Source organism: Triticum aestivum, chromosome 5B (genome assembly GCF_018294505.1).
Source record: "Triticum aestivum cultivar Chinese Spring chromosome 5B, IWGSC CS RefSeq v2.1, whole genome shotgun sequence".
Classification (NCBI taxonomy): Eukaryota; Viridiplantae; Streptophyta; class Magnoliopsida; order Poales; family Poaceae; genus Triticum; species Triticum aestivum.
Window position 1 is genome coordinate 602401735 of NC_057807.1, and position 7334 is coordinate 602409068.

At 61.7% G+C, this 7334-nt stretch overlaps 1 pseudogene; it reads right to left on the bottom strand.

Annotated features, from left to right (window-relative positions):
* Positions 1–6981: 6981 nt before the first annotated feature.
* Positions 6982–7334, bottom strand: LOC123115080 (ethylene-responsive transcription factor ERF109-like; annotated as a pseudogene).

Here is a 7334-nt window from a genome sequence, read left to right on the forward strand (position 1 = left end):
GCTTACTAGGGACATGTTGGTGTCTGTTATTCACACATGTATTACGATTTCCGGATAACACAATTATAGCATGAATAAAGACAATTATCATGAACAAAGAAATATAATAATAATGCTTTTATTATTTCCTCTAGGGCATATTTCCAACAATAAGGTGGGGAAGAAGGGTCTGATCTCACCGTTGATGTTGACCGCAGTCCGGCCGCAGCAGACCAGCTGCATGACACGGGTCACCCAACGGTCGTCGAAACCCTTACGGAGCATTACTTCCCGAAGGAAGGGCCAGTGAACAGTGTTGTAGGCTTTGTGGAAGTCTAGCTTCAGGAAGACCGCGCGGTGGTGTTTGGAGCGGACTTCATGAAGGACCTCGTGAAAGACCAGCACCCCATCCAAAATAAACCGGCCTTGGATGAAGGCAGCCTGGTTGGGGTGGGTAACAGAGTCCGCAAGAAGGGTCACCCTATTGGCGTACCCTTTAGCCAAGATCCTGAAGATCACGTTGATCATCGTGATCGGGCAGAATTGGCGAATGTCGGCGGCGCCCGGAACCTTGGGGATGAGGGTAATGATCTCATAGTTCAGCCGCCCAAGGTCCATAGTCCCAGTGTAGAATTCGTCGAAGAGGGCCATTACCTCGGGTTTGATAGTTTGCTAGAACGTTTTAAAGAACGAGATCGGCAAGCCATTAGGACCCGGGGCCGAGGAGGGGTTCATGCCCTTGATCGCCGCAAGGACTTCCTCCTCGGAGAAGGGGGCAACCAAGGCCGCGTTGGCCTCGGCGGAAACTAGCTGTGCACCCGACCAAGTGTTAGGGGCCAGCGCAGCCCCACCCCGAGGGGTGGGAGAAAAAGGGCTTTATAAAAGCTGTCGACGTGAACACGAATGTCTGAGGGGCGAGTGAACTGAGCATCATCAGCCCAAAGAGATTGGATGGAATTTCGGTGACGCCGGCCATTGGCGATCGCCTGGAAGTAAGCCGTGTTGGCATCTCCCCGAAGCACCCACCGTTGGGTGCCGTGCAGCCGCCATTAAGCCTCTTCGTCAGAGTAGATGACCGATAGCTGGTCCTCGAGATCATATCTCAGCATCCACTCGTTAGGAGAGATCCCGGACGAGTCAGCACGAGCGTCCAAGGCCTGGATGGCATCCAGGAGGGCCTTCTTGCGCTCACGCAGATCATGCCCAAGGTTCGCACCCCAGCCCTTCATAAATTGGTGGGCAATCTTGGCGCAAAACTGCCAAGAGTCCACGGCAGACATGGCACGGTGTGGAGCGGCACACGCGGCGGTCCACTTGGCCGCAACGGCCTCGCGGAACCCGGCCTGGTTGAGCCAGAAGATCTCAAACCGGAACCGGGGGGGACGAGAGGGCATTCGTCAATGGAGGAGAGGAGGAGGGGAACGTGGTCGGACCCGATACGGGTGATGGCCAGGGGGCATCTAAGCTCCCAATCCGGAGAGACTAGGATGCGGTCCAGAATGGACGGCGTCGGGTTCACCTGGCGGTTGGTCCAGGTGAACCGGGCCCCGTTTCGCTCAAGCTCACGGAGGCCGAGCTCCGCAATGCAGTCATTAAACATCTACATCCGGGGACGGTTAACCCGGTCGTTATTCTTCTCATCCGGTGAGCGGATGAGGTTGAAATCACCTCCAACAACCACCGGGAGGGAGGAGCTGGAGATCTTCTGTTGTAGCTCAGCGAGGAAGGTCGGGGAGCAGCGGTGGTCTGCCGGTCCATAGACTATGATGACCTCCCACTTAAAATTGAGAGCCCGCTCAAAGATCTCCATACTAACGAAGAACTCCCCCCGGTCCATACTGCCCACCTCAAAGGTGGCATCCTTAACGCCTAACAGGATGCCACCCGAATGCCCATTGTTCCCACTAGAAGGGAGCCAATGCCAGGCAAACAGGTGGGAGCTAAGGCCGTCCAGCTCGGGAAGGCAGAACTCCGTGCGCAAGGTTTCTTGGATGGCGATGATGTCAATGTGCCCGTCCCGAATGTACTCAACTAGCTGGCAGCGGCGGCCGTCATGGCCGAAGCCGCGGATGTTCCAGAAGAGGGCGCGCATCTAAATCGCCATAGAGGGGCTGCTTGACCCCAAAACGATGGATGCGCTGTGAGCTCTAAGAGCGGGCGTGCGAGAACGCGTGCGGCCACGGACTTCCCCGACAAGCAACCCAGAAGGGGGCTCGGGTGCCAGGGTGCAGAGGAGGTGGGCCCGGGTTTCGGTGAGTTTCCCGTCAAGGATCTCGCGAGCCTGGATAGCCGTAATCTGCTCTAAGGGGGGACCCACTTCCCCCCTGAAAACTATAGCCAAGTCTATGGCCACCTTGGCGAGGCGGCCAGGCGGGATCGCTTCAAGCGCAGAAAATGAACAGCTGGAAGAACTGGAGGGGCTGTCGGACGCACCTGTCATGAGGTTCCGGGCCGCAGCCTGGATCTCAGCCCGCTCGGAGATGGACGGACCGGGAAGCCGGCCGGGCGGTCCGCATCGAGTCGGGCACTGCGACGGGAGGCAGTCACCGGAGTCGACGAGGCACGGGCCCGGTGGACGTACAAAACCGACCGAGGCGGGTGGAAGGCGACAGGGGTGGCCACATCAGCGGAGGCCACCAGGAGCAGGCTCGTAGGTGACGCCAAAACTGGTGGCACCAACTAGGCACCAGACCCCGCCATGTCGGGGGAGGGCGGGTCCGGGGTAGGCCAGTCGGCCACTAGGGCGGGCGCGGAAGCCGGTGGAGAGGTGGGGGCGACGGAGGGACCTCCCCAGGAGGGTCAGCCGGGGCGGACCCTAGGAGGGTGGGGTCCAACACCGGCAAGCCCGTCTACAGCCGAGAGGCCACCGGCGATGGTGAAGGTGGCGGGACGGCCCCGGTGGAGAGGCACGGCGAGTGCGGCGAAGATGCGGGAGAACAAGGAGACTGACACCGGAGATGTCGCTGAGCTCGGCCAAAGAGGAGGGGGAGGAGACGGGCAGCGCGGCGGGGCAGACTCGACGGAGGTCAACCCCCGAGACCGGCCCGCTCCCGAATGCCCGCGCCCCGGAGGGGGATCCGAAGGGCCGCGCGAGGGGGAGCGGCTGCGGCCAGAGCGCTCATCGTCGTCCCCCAGGTCCTCGTGGCGGGAGGGGCGCGGACGGCGGTAGTGAGAGTCGTCGCGGTGGTCCGCACCACCCCCGCCAGAGTGGCCCTTAGTGAAGTGTCGGGGGCGGCCGATGTGGTTGGGAGGCTCGGGGTAGATCTTGAGGTCGAAACCCTGGTCGTTGAAGAAGACCCGGACGGTAGCATGGAGGGTGGAGGAGTCCAGGCATTTGACCTTGACATGTACCTCCTCCTCCTCCTTGCGGAGAGAGAGCTCGTCCACCACCACCACCGTGCCCAGGAGCTTGGACATACTGCGGATCACCTTCTCAGAGCGAGCAATGTCGGGGAGACCGGCGATGAGGATCCAGGCAGTATCCAGCACTGCCACAGCCTTGGGGTCCATCAGGGGCTCAGAGATGTTGACGACGAGCTTGTTGAGGGCGAGGGTGATGTCGTCGCTATGGGTGCAGAGGCCCAGGCTTAGGGCGTCGGGGAAGACCATGGTGAAGGAGCTGTCCGAGGTCGAAGACACCTGCCAGTCCCAGACATGGCGGCAGAGGTGGTTGAGCTCGACCTCGATCATCTCCGGTGAGGCGACTCCCGCCCCCACAATGGTCACGACCGCAAGGAGTGACGGGGATGGGGGAGGGACGTCCTCGACCTCGATGTGAAAGAAGCCGAGACCCTCAATGTCGTGGCCGTACATCATGAGCTCCTCCGACACCGGGCGGTTCGGGCAGACGGCCGTGGGGTGGCCCGAGTCCTTGCATAGGCAGCACGTCGGCGGGTTGGGGCACTCGATCTGGTAGTGGCCGGCAATGCCACAGTTGAAGCACGGCGGGGGATCGCGGGGGGCCCCGGAAACGGCCACGGCCCAGGATGCGGGAGTGGGGGCCGCGGGGTTGAGCGGGCGACCGCGGCCCTTCCGCTTCTTCTTCTTGGCACCTTGGCGACCCCGAGCCACGGCGCCCCCATTGCCGGGAGGCACACTAGGATGGTTGCGGGGGGGGGGGGGCTGGTAGGGGCGCGGAGGGGCCGTCTCGGTGCTAGCGAGGAGCGGACGGGAGGGCGACATCGAGCGGCCGCGGCGGCGAGCAGGCGAAGGGGAGCGGGGACGGTCGCGACGACTCTCCCGCGTGGGCGAGCGCCGGTCCACATCCCGCTGCGGGGAGCGTCGGCTATCTCCGCGCGCCGGGGAGCGCCGGTCAGAGCAGGGCGGGGAACGGCGCGATTCGCGCGGAGAGGAGCGCCGGGAGTCGCGGGCGGGGGAGCGGGAGCGCCGGGCATCGTGGGCGGGGGAGCGGGAGCGCCGGGCGTCGCGCGCCAGGGAACGCCGGGGCTCCCGGGAGGTCAACTGACGACGGAGGTCGGCCTCCCGGCAGTGGCCTTCCGGCGAGGCACGGGAGGACGCGCGGGTCTCCTCGAGGGGGTGCTTGGGACGCCCAGATCAATCCCCCAGTCCCGCGTCATGGGAAGGGCGGAGGGGCCGTGGCGGCCGGCGGGGACAGAGGGGACGGCGGGGACGGAGGGGGCGACGGGTGCGGGAGGATGGAGCAGGGAGCTGCGGTCCACGCGCGGGGGCAGGGGGAGGCGGCATGAGGGGAAACCCTCTCGGGAGCCAAATCGTCCCCCAGGAGGGGCTGGGGTGGGCCGAGGCCAACGCTGGGCCCCGAGTGAGCTGGGGCGGTCCAGCCGGCCCAGGCAGGCCAGGCGGGCCAAACAGCCAGGGCGGGGAGGGGAGCAGGCCCGCTCCAGGCCACAGGCCCAGAGACTGGCGGCCCAACACCGGGATGGGAGCCGCGCGCCCGGCTAGGGCATCCCCAGCCGCCGCCGACGAGTGGGGGGGGGGGGGGGGGGGGCGAGGCGAGGCAGGGCGCCGGGGGGACATCGAACAGCAGAGTCTTGAGGAGCCGAAGAAGGCGATAAAGGGACGAAATGGAGAGCGCCGGGAAATCGCGGGGAGCCGACAACCCCCGGCGGCGGTGGTGGGGCGGCCGGCCGGGCCAGGGCGAGCCTACCCGAGGAGCACCACGACGAGCGAGCGGGGCCAAGGTCGGCACGGCCGGTGACACCCCAGCCAGCGTCTCGGCGACGACGGCGGCCAAGCCCGGGACCCAAGGTCCGGCCTTTCTCCCCAGCGCCTGGCGGAGCACGCGGCAGCCGGCGGAGAGGCCCCGTCCGCGCCCGGGCGGCCGAACTCCCACCCTCGGGAGTAAGGCCACCGGCAGAGCGGGACGGCGGCGGGCGCGCCGGGGCGGGCGGGGGCGCCCGGTCGCGGCACTCCACCGGCCGGCCGGCAGCGCGGTCGGCGTCCTCAGCCAGATCTGCCTAGACCACCCTACCCGGGGGTCCAGGGGACGGCGAGGAGGGGGGAGGCGGGGAGAGGGGTGCGGCGGGGGCACCAGCGGACGGGGCCGGGAGGGCGGGCGGCGCCGGCGGGAGCAAGGCGGGCTCGTCGCCCCGCGGGAAGCCGGAGTCGCCAGAGCCCGGTCCTTCCATCGCCAGAGCCTCCTCGTTCAAATCAGTGACTTTTTCTTCGAACTGTCTTTTTCATGGGAAATTTAACTCTAGGCTATGCAAAACCAGCTTGTGCTTCTTTTCTGCTGGCCGGTGAATCAATGGCTCTGCTGCTTCTAATTGATGTTTAGAGGAAACATAAATGATATGCTACAGAATGAATCTGAAATAGTCTGCTACTGCATCAAAGGGAGCAAGATGTACTTAAGCCATGGCGCACCGCTAGGCGCGCACGTAGGAGCGCCTCCATCAACTCCGCGGGTTCGTCTTTGCATCCACACCAAGGTAGCCATGACGGCGATGCCGTCCGTGCTCTGCGCCATGAACACGCCAGAGTGGCCTCCGCATGCACGGAGCGCGTCACCGGAGGAGTTCGGCGCTTGTCCAAACAGTGGGTGCAAAATTTCGTGGTGTTTCGACATTCGAACAGCTCGTGGCAAACGAAAAACTATAAATATGTACGTCGGTAAACAGTAAATTCAAAATAAATAACAAAAAAATAGAAAAACATGAAACTTTTTGGCATCAAAGATGCTCACGTACGCAAGATGCGTGCAAAATTTCGTGATTAAATGACATACGAGAAGCTCTAGCCAAAAACACAAAATAGCGCACTTTTTAAAAAAAATCTGAGCCAATTTTTTTTGTCACGAGTTCATACAATGCTCCAACACCACGAAAATTTGCAGGCACGTTGGGTTGCGCACCCAAGCCCCTTTGATGCAAAAAAAAATTCATACTGTTTTGAAATTTTTTGCTACTTTTTTGAATTCTACTGTTCACTACATATTTATAGTTTTTTGTTTGCCATGAGCTGCTCGAATGTCGAAACACCACAAAATTTTGCACGTGTCTTGCGCACCAAAGTATCTTCGATGCTGTAAAATTTCAGATTCTTTTTGCTATTTTTTCAAATTTACTTTGCACCAATTTACTGTTCATCCGGACTAAAACCGCCCGAACCGGCACGAGGGACGAAAACTATCCAGTTTTGATAGTTGAGGGACGAAAACTCTCCGGTTTAGAGTTGAGGGACGATTTCTAAACTCTCAGAAGAGTTCGAGGACGAAAAATATACTTATCCCTAGATTAAACTTAGATAAAAAATGATACATAGATAGTGGGTAGATAGTTCATAGGCTCCTCCTACAATAGATAAAACAATAGATAAAAAAAACTACTCGTCGTCCTCCTCCGATTCGTACTCCACCTCGGTGATGTCCTCCTCCGACGTCACAAGGAAGGTGTCAAGGTACCGATCGTCGTTGGAGTCCCAGGACGACGCTTCTCCTAGATCGATGTTGAACTCAGCGGCCGCGTTCCGCGTATGCTGGTCCTCGCGATAGGCGGCTCGCTCCATCCTCCTTTTTGCGAAGAACTACTGCTCGTTGATGACGTCCTGCGGGAAGCATTGGCGCCACAGTGCCATGGCTTTCTCGTCCATCTCGGCGAGGCTGAGACGGCGCTCCCGGTCCTCGTCGGTGAGAAGCCGCGGGGAGGAGCCATCTCCTGCACCATCTCCCACGTCGGCACCTCTGGGAAGTTCATGTCCCGGCGGGGCCGCCGGAGGCGCCATGCCGCCGCGTCGTACGCGTGGGCGGCCTCATGGGCGGCCTCGAAGGTGTCGAGCCCGAGGCGCACGTCGCCAGACCGAATCTCGGCGGAGAAGGCGTCGGACGGGCACGCGCGGACGCCGCGGTAACCCGAAACTCCCCGGTGGCACGGTGGCAT